Raw genomic sequence first — 11,195 nt, 5'->3', positions numbered from 1 at the left:
TTTTCCTTGAAGTTACTAACGTGTGTATTTTGTTATTAAAAAGAGCTACGAGGCATCAAAGTAAGTGCTTTAATGGTTTTATTGATGTTATGATGTAGAGTCATGCTTAGATTGTTATTTTGATTACTAGTATCATGTCTAGGGTAACTTTAATATCAATTATGATTTCTATGATGCCTTTTATGTTCTTCCTAATATTTATGATTGTTAGTATCATGTTAGGGTTAAAGATTTGATTTTTAATGTTTATTGACATGCTAGGGTTTGTTATTAATCTTGTTAGTATCATGCCTAGGATCTTGCTGTTATTATGCTTTAACATGATTTATTATTATTATAATTATTATTATGATTAATTATTATGATTAATTATTATGATTTTTATTATTATGTTGCTTGATGCTTATTTATTTTTAATTGCTTGATCACGCCTTTATTGCATGTTAAAAGGGAATTTTTGTACTTGTAATCACGCTTAATAAGATAATTAATAATCTTGTTTAGGGTTAATTTGATTATAATTCAAGTGATCGTCAATAATAGTTTATTTGTGCATTAATATTCAACCAACATAGATTAAACAGGTTTAGGTTAATCCTATTAATTGCATGTTAGTCAAAAAGCGCACATGAATACGATCAGAATAAAGTAGAGGCCTATTATTAGGGCAGGTTCAATCTCTTTTAGGTTGGATTTGTACCTTCATCCCCGAACCCTTATTTGGTTCAAGACCTTATGGAGTTGACGATCTCTTGGATCGTTAAGGGGTGTAACCTTCACCCTGTGAACAGTTTACAAGTTCCTAAAACTTGTTGGCGACTCTTTTGCTCTATCTTCTTCCCTTTTGGACGCCACCGTACTTTAGTGTATGATCACAGTGGGGTTCAAGCAAGGGGATTAACGCTTGAAATTATTCCCTACAGTTTTTGGCGACTCCACTAGGGAGGATTTCTATTTTAATTCCTGAATTTGTTTCGGCAATGATTTAGAATGAGTGGATGAGACTCGAAACGTTCTAAGTATTTCGTGTGCGTAATTTTGATGTACATTATTGTCATATGCATAAAAAAGATCTCATTGGAAAGACCATCCGTAATGAGTTAAAACCATAGGATTTTACACGTAGGAAATTTGAGAAATATCTTTCACAAATAGGACCGAAATAACACTGCGCGAAATTGGAAAATTTTATCGAGCACAGAAAGCTGCTGAGGCATGTAGGAATTAGCGTCAGCGACCAGAGGATTGGTGCCAGGATTTAAACTGTAGCGCCAGACGCCAGCATTGGCGCCAGGTGCTACAATTAAAACTTGGCGCCAAGGTCTGTTTGCTGGCGCCAAATTCCTCCAATACCGAGCCAGAAATATGAGTTCTAATTTCGACCAGTTTTTCGTATTGGTTGCTCGATCCTATTTCCTGATTGAATTTTTTATCACTTTTCTGAAACCCATATGTGTTCTACATATGGACATAACCCTCTGGGAATTCATGCTCCATCTACCTGATTGAACGCTCTGAGCAACAAAGGGTACATCCGAGAATGTTGAATTCACCAAACCATGGAAGCGAGTTTTTCTAAATCTGGCGGTGTCCCATCCACTCGCGCCAACCCTTCACGGTTAGGTTTTCGCGCGGTGCATCCGGACAATTAACCATGGACCCTCTATTGACTAAACCATATCCCGAACTTTAGAGAACTAGAGCCATAGTTAGGTTGCAAACTCATTGCATCATATCGTGCCTACTTGACTAATTGTGCATTATTTGTTGTGCATATATTCTATGTTTCTCTTAACCGTTTGTTTGACTTGTGTTGAGATTAAATAAATTAATGACTTAAAGAACTTTGCCTAATTAATTAATTAATTAATTAATTTGAGTCAATAAAGTCTAATATTTTAATCAGAATTGACCTAGTACGACTTTAGGCATACCCCTGTTGATTAATAACACCGAAAACAGTCCCAGATTGAAGCTCCAGCATTGGCGCCAAAGTCTGGACTGTAGCACCACTCTGTGGAGTGTGGCGCCTGGCGACAACTCTGTCGTCTGGCGCTACACTACAAAGTGCGATGCCAATCCTGTCGTTTTGCCGACAGTTCGGATTATTGGTCGATTCATCACCTAGTGTCTAATTAACCAGTTTGCTATTTAATTCAGTTAATTTCGCTGTCAATAACACCTTGCCGAGTCATTAATTGAGTCTAAGTCACATAGTCTAGCCACATGGTCATGACACGAGTCTTAACACGTACACTCACTAGTCTTAGCACACACTTTGAGTACACATCACCATGACCATGTCTTAGGTTCATGCATGAGTCGGTCTTTTCGTCATTTGAGTTGGGGGTACATTTTTTTCCTAATTCTTCATATCCCTCCATCTACACCTTTTTTTTCTTCACATTCTATTCCAATCCTTCTTCACTTCCTCCATCCATTGCATGTTGAATAAAGTTTGAGTCAAATAATTAACAATGAATATCCCCAAATTCCTTTTCCACGGTACTTGGCCGAGGAGAGAAGGGCGATTAATCAAGGACAACCTCTTTATTCAAGACTCACTTTTTGATAAACCGATTCGTCAAAAGAGGAAGGATAAAAAGATAATGGCAAGTCAAGAAGAAGTCAATGAGCTTAGGAACCAATTGGTTACCGTAACTGAGACACTGAAGCTCCTTACACTCAAGATCGATGATCCCGTGAAGCAACAACAGATGGACCTCATGCAAGAGAGTCTAAGCAAGCTATCTAGTGACTATAAATTTCAGGGCATGAGTTCACAAGGGGTCTCGCTGGACAAGGAACTTCTTCCGCATAAGTTCAACGCCACTGACATCCCTAAATTCAAGGCAACAGATAACCCTTACTTTCATCTAAGAGCTTTCGAAACCATAATGAACATTAAGGGTATCGATAAGAAGGTTTTCCCCTTTCTGTTCCCACTATCTCTCGAAACCGTTTGTCAACAATTGTTCTTTTCCCTCGAGAAAGAAAAAACCTTTTCTTGGGAGTCGATAACAAGCGCTTTCATATATAGATATAAATGCAACATCCAAGACGAAACAGACTGTAGACAACTTGAGATGTTAAAACAAAAAGAAAACGAAGGGTTCACGTCTTCTTCAACAAATGGAGGAAAACTTCTGCTAATATGGTCAAAACATCCACTGAAAAGGAATATGTGAGGATGTTTATCAAGAATCTCCAAGGGAAGTATTCAAAACACTTAAAGTACCAACACAACTTGAATACTTTCAAGGCTGTCTATAATATAGGCATTGACATTGAAGATGACCTTCTGAAAGATAATAGTGCGAGAGGAAAGAAGAGCAACCATCCTTCTTCTTCCTCTCCCATTAATGAGGTACATGCCACGAACGCCTCTAAACCACGAATCCAAAGATCAAAAAGGATGTTCACTCCACTCGGTATGAGTTATGAAACGGCTTTCGAGAAGCTACATCACAAAGTACTAGTCATGCCCATAGGGCCTATCAAAGATCCAGTTCCAGAAGCCAGGCCACCTAAGTGGGACCCTAATAAGCACTCCAAATATCACCAAGGAAAGGGTCGCGACACTGAGGAGTGTTGGAAACTCAAAGAAGCTATTCAAGATCTGATCGATAACAATGAAACTTCCGAGATTCTAGCCATCGAAGATGACCAAGCATCCTTCGATCCATCACTTCTTATCACACCTGTAGGAGAGCCCGTGATCGAGACAACTTATATGACCTCTCTCGATGAAGTGGCCATAATTGAGGAGGATGAAAGTCTTTTCTTGGATAATACCAGGGAAGACTCGTCAAGTCTAAAAGAGGACGTTCGAAAACTGCAAGATGTCATTGCCATGCTCTTGAATGTGGTAGAAGGATTAGCAAATCGGGTAATAGCCATCGAACAAAATTCTCGCCAAGGGTTTAATGAAGAACTCAATGCTCCTAAGCCATAGGCAAAACGGACCATTGAAGAACACACACCAATAGGAATGACTTACAATGAAGCTTTTGACTATCTTCATGATCAAGGTCAAGACCCTCCACCTAAAAAACGTTTTCCCAATTGGGATCCAAATTCCTATTGTCGATACCATAGAGGTCGCGACCACACTATCGAAAAGTGTCTCGCCCTCAAGGATCGTGTTCAAGACTTCATTGATTTAAATCTCCTTCATGTTCCTCCGCGCGACAAGAAGGCCAAGATTAGTAACGATAGTAACAGTGGCTGTAAAGGGAAGAAGAACGACTATCCTTCTTCTTCCGAAAACACCTACTCTAGTAATAGTGTTGGTACTTTCGACCTTAGTGAGATCCTAGCCATAGGTAATCGAAAGCAACCGAAAAGGGAACTTACCCCTATTGGAATTAGCTACGATGATGCTTTCGATCGACTCCACGCCAAGGGAATCATTACTCCTATTGGACCTCTTCAAGATCCCCCGCCTGGGAAGAGAGTGCCTAGTTGGAATCCAAACGAACACTGCAAGTACCATCAAGGTAGGGGTCATGCTACTAAGAGCTGTTGGAAGCTAAAGGAGGATATCCAACATTTGATTGATAATAACAAGCTTCCTATGCCTCCAGTTAGCAAAAAAAGCGAGTGATGTTAAAGGAAACAACAAAAGACAAGAGGCGAGCTTCAACGACAAGATTTCGTGACCTCTTTTTTCTATTTCTTTTTTTTATTTACCCTTTCCCCAATAAGTCTAGCATAGGCACCTTTTTATTCTCCTTAGATTTATTTTGTAGGATCATTATATATTTTCCTTTAATAAAATGAGAATTTATTTTCTTGCATATGATCATTTCATTTCATTAAAAAAAAAAATCCATGTTAAATTAAGCACAAGGTATACTAATGATTTAAGGCACCCCTTTGTAGCCACATCATATCTCCTTTCACCTTTCTAATATACAATCCTTTCTTCATAAACCACTTTGTGCCCCGTCTAACGATAGACCTTTCTTTTTTCAACCTACATCTACCTAACCTTGGGATGGGATGGTGTGTAACTTATGCAATTCTAAAAAAAAAAAAGCTTGAGTGAATTCAAAAGATTAAAATAGCAAAAAAAATGATAAAAGTGTACAAAAGGGCAAGTGTTCCAATGTCTTTGACATGAACATGTCTTTGATATGAATACGTCTCAGATTGCGTCTCTTATCGAGTGCTCGGTACCGTACCTGAGAAACATCAATGCCAAGTGAGTGATAGACCGCATGATCGGGATTGCCCACACTTATTAAAATGAAATAAATGCTAAAGCAAAAGAAAGAGCTAAAGAAGAGTAGAAAACCTCAAGCATAAAAATATAAAGATTCAAAAACAAGGTTGCACACCTTGGGGGCTTATCAAGGGTCTTGAGCCTTTATCCCTTTCTTCTATAACCTTTAGCCTAACCACGTTACAACCCTTAAAAGACCTTTTTGAGGTATAAATACACTTGTGCGAGGTTCGACTAGAGCTACGTTCGACCTGATTCCTAACGGATACGTAGGCAACCTCACATCGAGGTGCGGCCGTAATAAACATGCATTCACACTTACACCATGATCATATCAAAGGATATCCTATGCTCATCCCTATTCATGTAGAGCTAGACTTGGGGGCTTGATCCTTACATTATTAGCTTACCTAGCCTAAGAGTCACCACCATTTAACTCTTTTCAATAATATCTTTCCACACACTTAGCCCTTGCGGCCTAACTTTAGTGTCACTTTCACACACTACACAGATACATGACCAAATATACTTTCCCTTAGGAACCCTTTGTCATGATATCTTAACGCTGAAGCATGCTTCGTCAAAATCACTCATAATTGTCATTGCATCACGAAGTACGAAGTACTTAGCCTCCATGCCTAAGTTACCCAAATACTTTCATCATTGAGACAACCATTGAGATAGCCTAAGATGGATTAATCCTTGCACCTTGAGAGATAGTATCAAAAAACATTTGACTAAGCTCATTCAACATGCCTTCAAACCTTCGATTCTTTTTTTGCGTCTTTCTTTTTCGGGAGAAAGTCAGTACCCTCCACAAAAATCACGGGTCACGAGTCACACGTGTCATTTCACTTCGAGTCGAGTCAACCTCGAGTCAGTCAATCATATCGAGTCAAGTTTATGCCTTGAGTCGTGTCAAGTCAACGAGTCAAGCAACATCAAACCATAGGTCAACCCTAAGATAATTAAAGAGATTGGCAAAGTTCTATAGTAAAAAATAAATACAGGTGCAGCAGAACAGGGAAGACCCTACCCCAGCGCCAGATGAAAACATCTAGCGTCTAGCAACAGTTTTCAGCGCCTGGTGCTAGATCTCAGCGTCTGGCGACAGAGTCAATTCTTGGCGCCAGAGATATTTCAGCAGCGACAGAGCTCGAAGCCTCTCAGGATGGTTATTTTGACTTCATACAGCAATTTCGGGTTCCTTGGTACGCAAGTTATCCCCTATAAGCAATTTGACATGATTAAGTAGTCAGTTTGATTACAATCACAATAAGTGGTCGGCCTGATGAAAGAGACGCGTGGGCATATTTTTCAACCTCTTTTGTTCAGAGACGCATGAACATCTCCATCAAAGCTCTTTGCTCCAGAGACGCGTAGGCATATTATTCAAGCTCTTTTGTTCAGAGACACGTGAACATTTCCATCAAGCTCTTTAGCTCCAGAGACGCGTGGGCATATCATTCAAAAGCTCTTTTGTTCGGAGACGCGTGGACATATCATCAAAGATCTCCTATTTTCAAGCTCAGCTCTTTCGCTCAGAGATGTGTGGGCATCCTATTATCAAGCTCTTTGTTCAGAGACGAGTGGACACATCATTCAGAAGATTATATAAAAAAAGAAGCTCTTTGTTCAGAGGCGCGTGAACATATCCAAAAAAAAAAGGAAGCTCTTTGTTCAGAGACGAGTGAACATCGAAACAGTAAGGTGGCGTTCCCTAGACTGTGGAGAGTTGTCACAAACAACTAAGGATTGTTTCAAGAGAAGCAATCTTTGATATTATTCCCTTGGACGTGGAATATTATCAATGCGGATGAGGATTGTTTCAAGAGAAGCAATCTGCGATAGTATTCCCTTGGACGTGTAATATTATCAATGCGGATGAGGATTGTTTCAAGAGAAGCAATCTTCGATAGTACTCCCTTGGACGTGGAGTATTATCCACTACAAGAAAAAGGGGAATTTGCGACGGTCAAATTAGTCGCAAATCTGTCGCAAAAATGGATTTGCGACGGATTTGCAACTACTTTGGTTAGTCACTAAAGACCTCGTCGCAAATCCATTTTTGCGACTAATTTTGGTATAGTCACAAATTTAGCAACAACTTTGCAACTGTCATTTAGCAACTAACTTTAAAATTTTAGGAACTAAATTATTGCCCGTCGCAAAATATTAGCGACCAATTTGCGACTGTCATTTAATGACTAACTTTGAGATTTTAGCAACTGATCTGTTTTCCATCACAAAATATTAGCAACAGATTAGTGACTACTTTAACCAAATTTTTAAGACTACGTTGACCAGTATTGTTCGGCGGATTAGAGACTACGAAGACCAATATTTTTGTGACTGATTAGCAACTACTAAGATCAATTATGTGCTACTAACCAATCAGTTGCTAATACATATTTTAGTTACTAAATTTTTGCAATAGATTATTTCTAGTATAAAAACCACAAAGACACCGGTACCTAAATGCTTGGTGCCCATGGTGCACCAGTTCTTACATGAAACATTGCCAAATATGCCCATTAAAAAATGGGTTTTTTTCCCTCTAAATTGAAACAGATACACATACATATATTTAAACCTTGAAAAAAAAAAGTTGAATATTTTCAATAATAATTATTGTAATAAATATTACAATTTTTTCCCAAAAGAAAGTATTTCAATTGTACAAAGTTGATATTAGCATTAATAGGAACATTTAACATCAGCAGCAGCAACAACAACATCAGCATCAATAATTTCAACGTTAATAATAGCGACTGAGGTAGCAGCAACAGGTCTGCTAATGAAAACCAGATAAGTACTTGATAATAATTATCAAGAGAATACACTAGAAGGCCTGTTTAAAAACCAACAAGACATGAATGAATACCATAATATTGTAGATGATTATAATAGAGCTATCTAGATAATTAAAAGATATTATGAAGAGACAACTTAAACTCATCAAGAACCTCCTTGAAAGCTTGGGAAGATTCATAGCAATTTAAGGACCATTAATAATCTAACTTTTCATGACCATTACGACAAAATATGCCTTTTATAGTGGTTAAAAATGCTTTTAATAGCGGTTTTTCAACCTCTATTAATACCAGTCAGCATTGCCATGTGCCAGCTGGTACGACGACAATATGCAGCAACAAAAGCAAACAACAGGTACCAGCAGGGGAAACATATGCGTACATAGCAGGGAGCAATGAAAAATCACGTGGCAATAGGTACAACAGCAAAACGAAGCAATAGAAGCAACAGACACTACAAATAAGGCACCATTTGTTAGATTTTTTCTTGATGCCATGGAATTCGGGAAAGTGTTTAGACTTTACATACATCTTACACACACCACTCTTGTGTCTAAACTGTTTGGATTCACTTTTAGTCCATCCTCTAACATTTCAATTTAACCTCACATGTCTTGAATTTCGCATTTGTGCTATAGCTTTCTGATTGAGATGCAGGGAGCCAGGGACTGGTTTGAGATAAGTGATTAACTGAGATTAACTTAATCTACTCGAACACATCTAGAGAATCTTAGATTAATATCTGAATATCTATACCATGATGTAACACATGAAGTTTATTGTGCAATTAATAGTTATTAGTTAACATAGATCGATCTCAGTTAAGCTGCCATGCACATAGAGACAGCAACATCCAGCGGGAATGAAAAGGCAACAGACTGCAGTGGCAGTAGCAAACTATAGCTAGAAAAGGAGAGCAATATCGGTAACATATTACGCATTTACAAATGGCAGCATAAGGGCAGCCGGAATGATATTGTATAAAAAATAATTTAATCTAATAAATTATTCAGTTGAGACAAATAGAACAAGACTTAAGAAAAGCCATCCAATTCATATATAATATTATAAGTCCAACAAATTGAGAGGGGAAAACTCTAGAATATCCAAGCATTATTGAAATTAATTAAAGGATAATTACCCATAGCTTCACCTAATCCAAGAAGTTGAAACGAATAATCACATAAACCTAGAGAGTGAAGACTTACAAAGTTATAAGTTCAAGAAGTTTAAGGGGCTTATGTGAATTTATTTTTTTCCTGAATTGCATCACATCTTGTCCACAATCAACATCATTTTGCTGGAAGGACACTACAAGAACCCAAAAAAAAAAAAAAAAAAAAAAAAAAACAAGGGAATCAACAATTTTTATTATACCTGGATTTATTTAATAAACTTATTTCATTGCATACTTTTATTCTTTGTAAATGCAAGAATTGGGAAAGTAAATGGCATCAAGCTTAACCAGGGATCAAAGATTTGGCAAGTAGTGTACGAATATTAAGAGTGTAATTGAATCCTAAAGAAAGGATTTTTTTTATAACCAAGTATATAATCCAAATTAGAAATGGTGTGTAAATGTAAAATGTGTCAGCTAAACAAATTAAGATGAAATTATCAAAACTGAAACTATGGCACCACTTGTCCACTTCAATGATAAACTAGAATTATGAAGCTATACTCATTTGTAGGTGATAACACCATAATAAAGAACCAAAGAGCATAAAATAGTTTTTACAAATTACATCTTTGTTGTTTTCCAGCCCAAGTATAATGCAAATTACATCTTCCTTTAGTTGTTTCTGAGGAACATGCGAATAGTAATAATGAAATGGTAATTACAAATACACATTTTTCAGCAACACTAATAATGAAATGGTAATTACAAATACGCAAAAAGCCCCAAAATTTCACCAATAATTTCAAACTTCCATCACTTCAATTGAATTTCAGTAAAATTCCTATCAATTACCAAACCCAACAAGATATATAACAAAAATCAAGCAAAACCATGTAGAAATATACGATTAATTAAAAACGCAAGTTTTGACATTGAAACTCCAAAGCAATTCAATAAATGGACAAATTTAATCAACAAATTGATCTCAATATATAAAAATAGAAAAAAAAACACACTAGAAATTAGAACTGGAATAGATGAACATAAATAAATAAACGAACTTACATATATAGAGGAATTTGCGCCGGCGTCGGTGTACAAGGAATCCGGCGATATGAGCGATTGTGATGGTTGCAGAGGCAGATTGATGGAGAAAGTGAGCAAATGAGAGAGGAAGATAGAGAATTGGGGGGTTTTTCAGTTGTGAGCAGTGACTCTAGGGTTAGACTCAAGAACTCGGTGCCTTAAAAATGAAGAAGCGTTGATGAGGTGTGCTAATAACCTGTATTATCCTGTCATTCACTAAGAGCAACTCCAACATCAAGCTAATTTGACAATTAGCTTGGCATGCCACATAAATTTTTAAGCTAATTGTTATTGTAGCTACTTTGAGCTATTAGCTTATAATTTAAATGAATTTCCTCTCCTTAATTAACTTTTTATATTTCATTTTATTGATTCTACTTTTTAAATTTTTTAGTAAGTTTTTCTCAAAGCAAATTAGCTTGACAAAGCTAACTTGCTTAGCCAAGCTAATTGCATTTTGTAGCTCCAATGGTCAAGCTAATAGCTAGGGATTATTTAATATTGCAATCAAGTCCCTAGCTACAACCATTGGAGTTGCTCTAATACAGTAGTAGTAAGTTAGTAACCAACTAAAAATTGCTTAAGGGGTTAGTTTATTTGGTCAAATTTAATCATATACTTTGTATTAGTTTAAGTCTTTAAGACATCTCATGTATAGGTTCTTCATTTCTTTTTATTAGGATCTTGCTAACGAACGCTGCGGGAGCATTGAATAAGCATTTAAAATAGGAAAAATTAGAAAAAATAATCCCAACTTTCATCAATTTTGGTACAATAATCCCAACTTTGGATTATTTTGGAATAATCCGAACTTTGGGGGGTCTTCTTTTTCTTCAGTCCTTATGACCGGTTACCTATTGAGAAGGTTAATTTTTTTTTTTATGTTTTTTAAAAGCCACTTGACAGTACATGATTAGTCTAAAATAAAAAAAAATAAAAAAAAACCTTT

The 11,195-nt window shown here is 36.8% G+C and overlaps 1 long non-coding RNA gene across 2 annotated transcripts; it reads right to left on the bottom strand.

Moving 5' to 3' along the window:
* Positions 1-7,821: 7,821 nt before the first annotated feature.
* Positions 7,822-10,466, bottom strand: LOC110699748. Of its 2 annotated transcripts, XR_002506992.1 has the most exons (3): positions 10,226-10,466; positions 9,249-9,351; positions 7,822-8,078 (listed from the first exon to the last, which is right to left on the bottom strand). It is a non-coding gene; the product is annotated as an uncharacterized LOC110699748 (long non-coding RNA). The 2 variants fall into 2 exon arrangements; XR_002506993.1 differs by lacking the exon at positions 9,249-9,351 and having other exon boundaries at positions 10,226-10,464.
* Between the last annotated feature and the right edge of the window lie 729 nt (positions 10,467-11,195).

This window comes from Chenopodium quinoa, unplaced genomic scaffold (assembly GCF_001683475.1).
Source record: "Chenopodium quinoa cultivar QQ74 unplaced genomic scaffold, ASM168347v1, whole genome shotgun sequence".
Lineage (NCBI taxonomy): Eukaryota > Viridiplantae > Streptophyta > Magnoliopsida > Caryophyllales > Amaranthaceae > Chenopodium > Chenopodium quinoa.
This window is presented reverse-complemented; position numbering and strand designations above follow the sequence as displayed.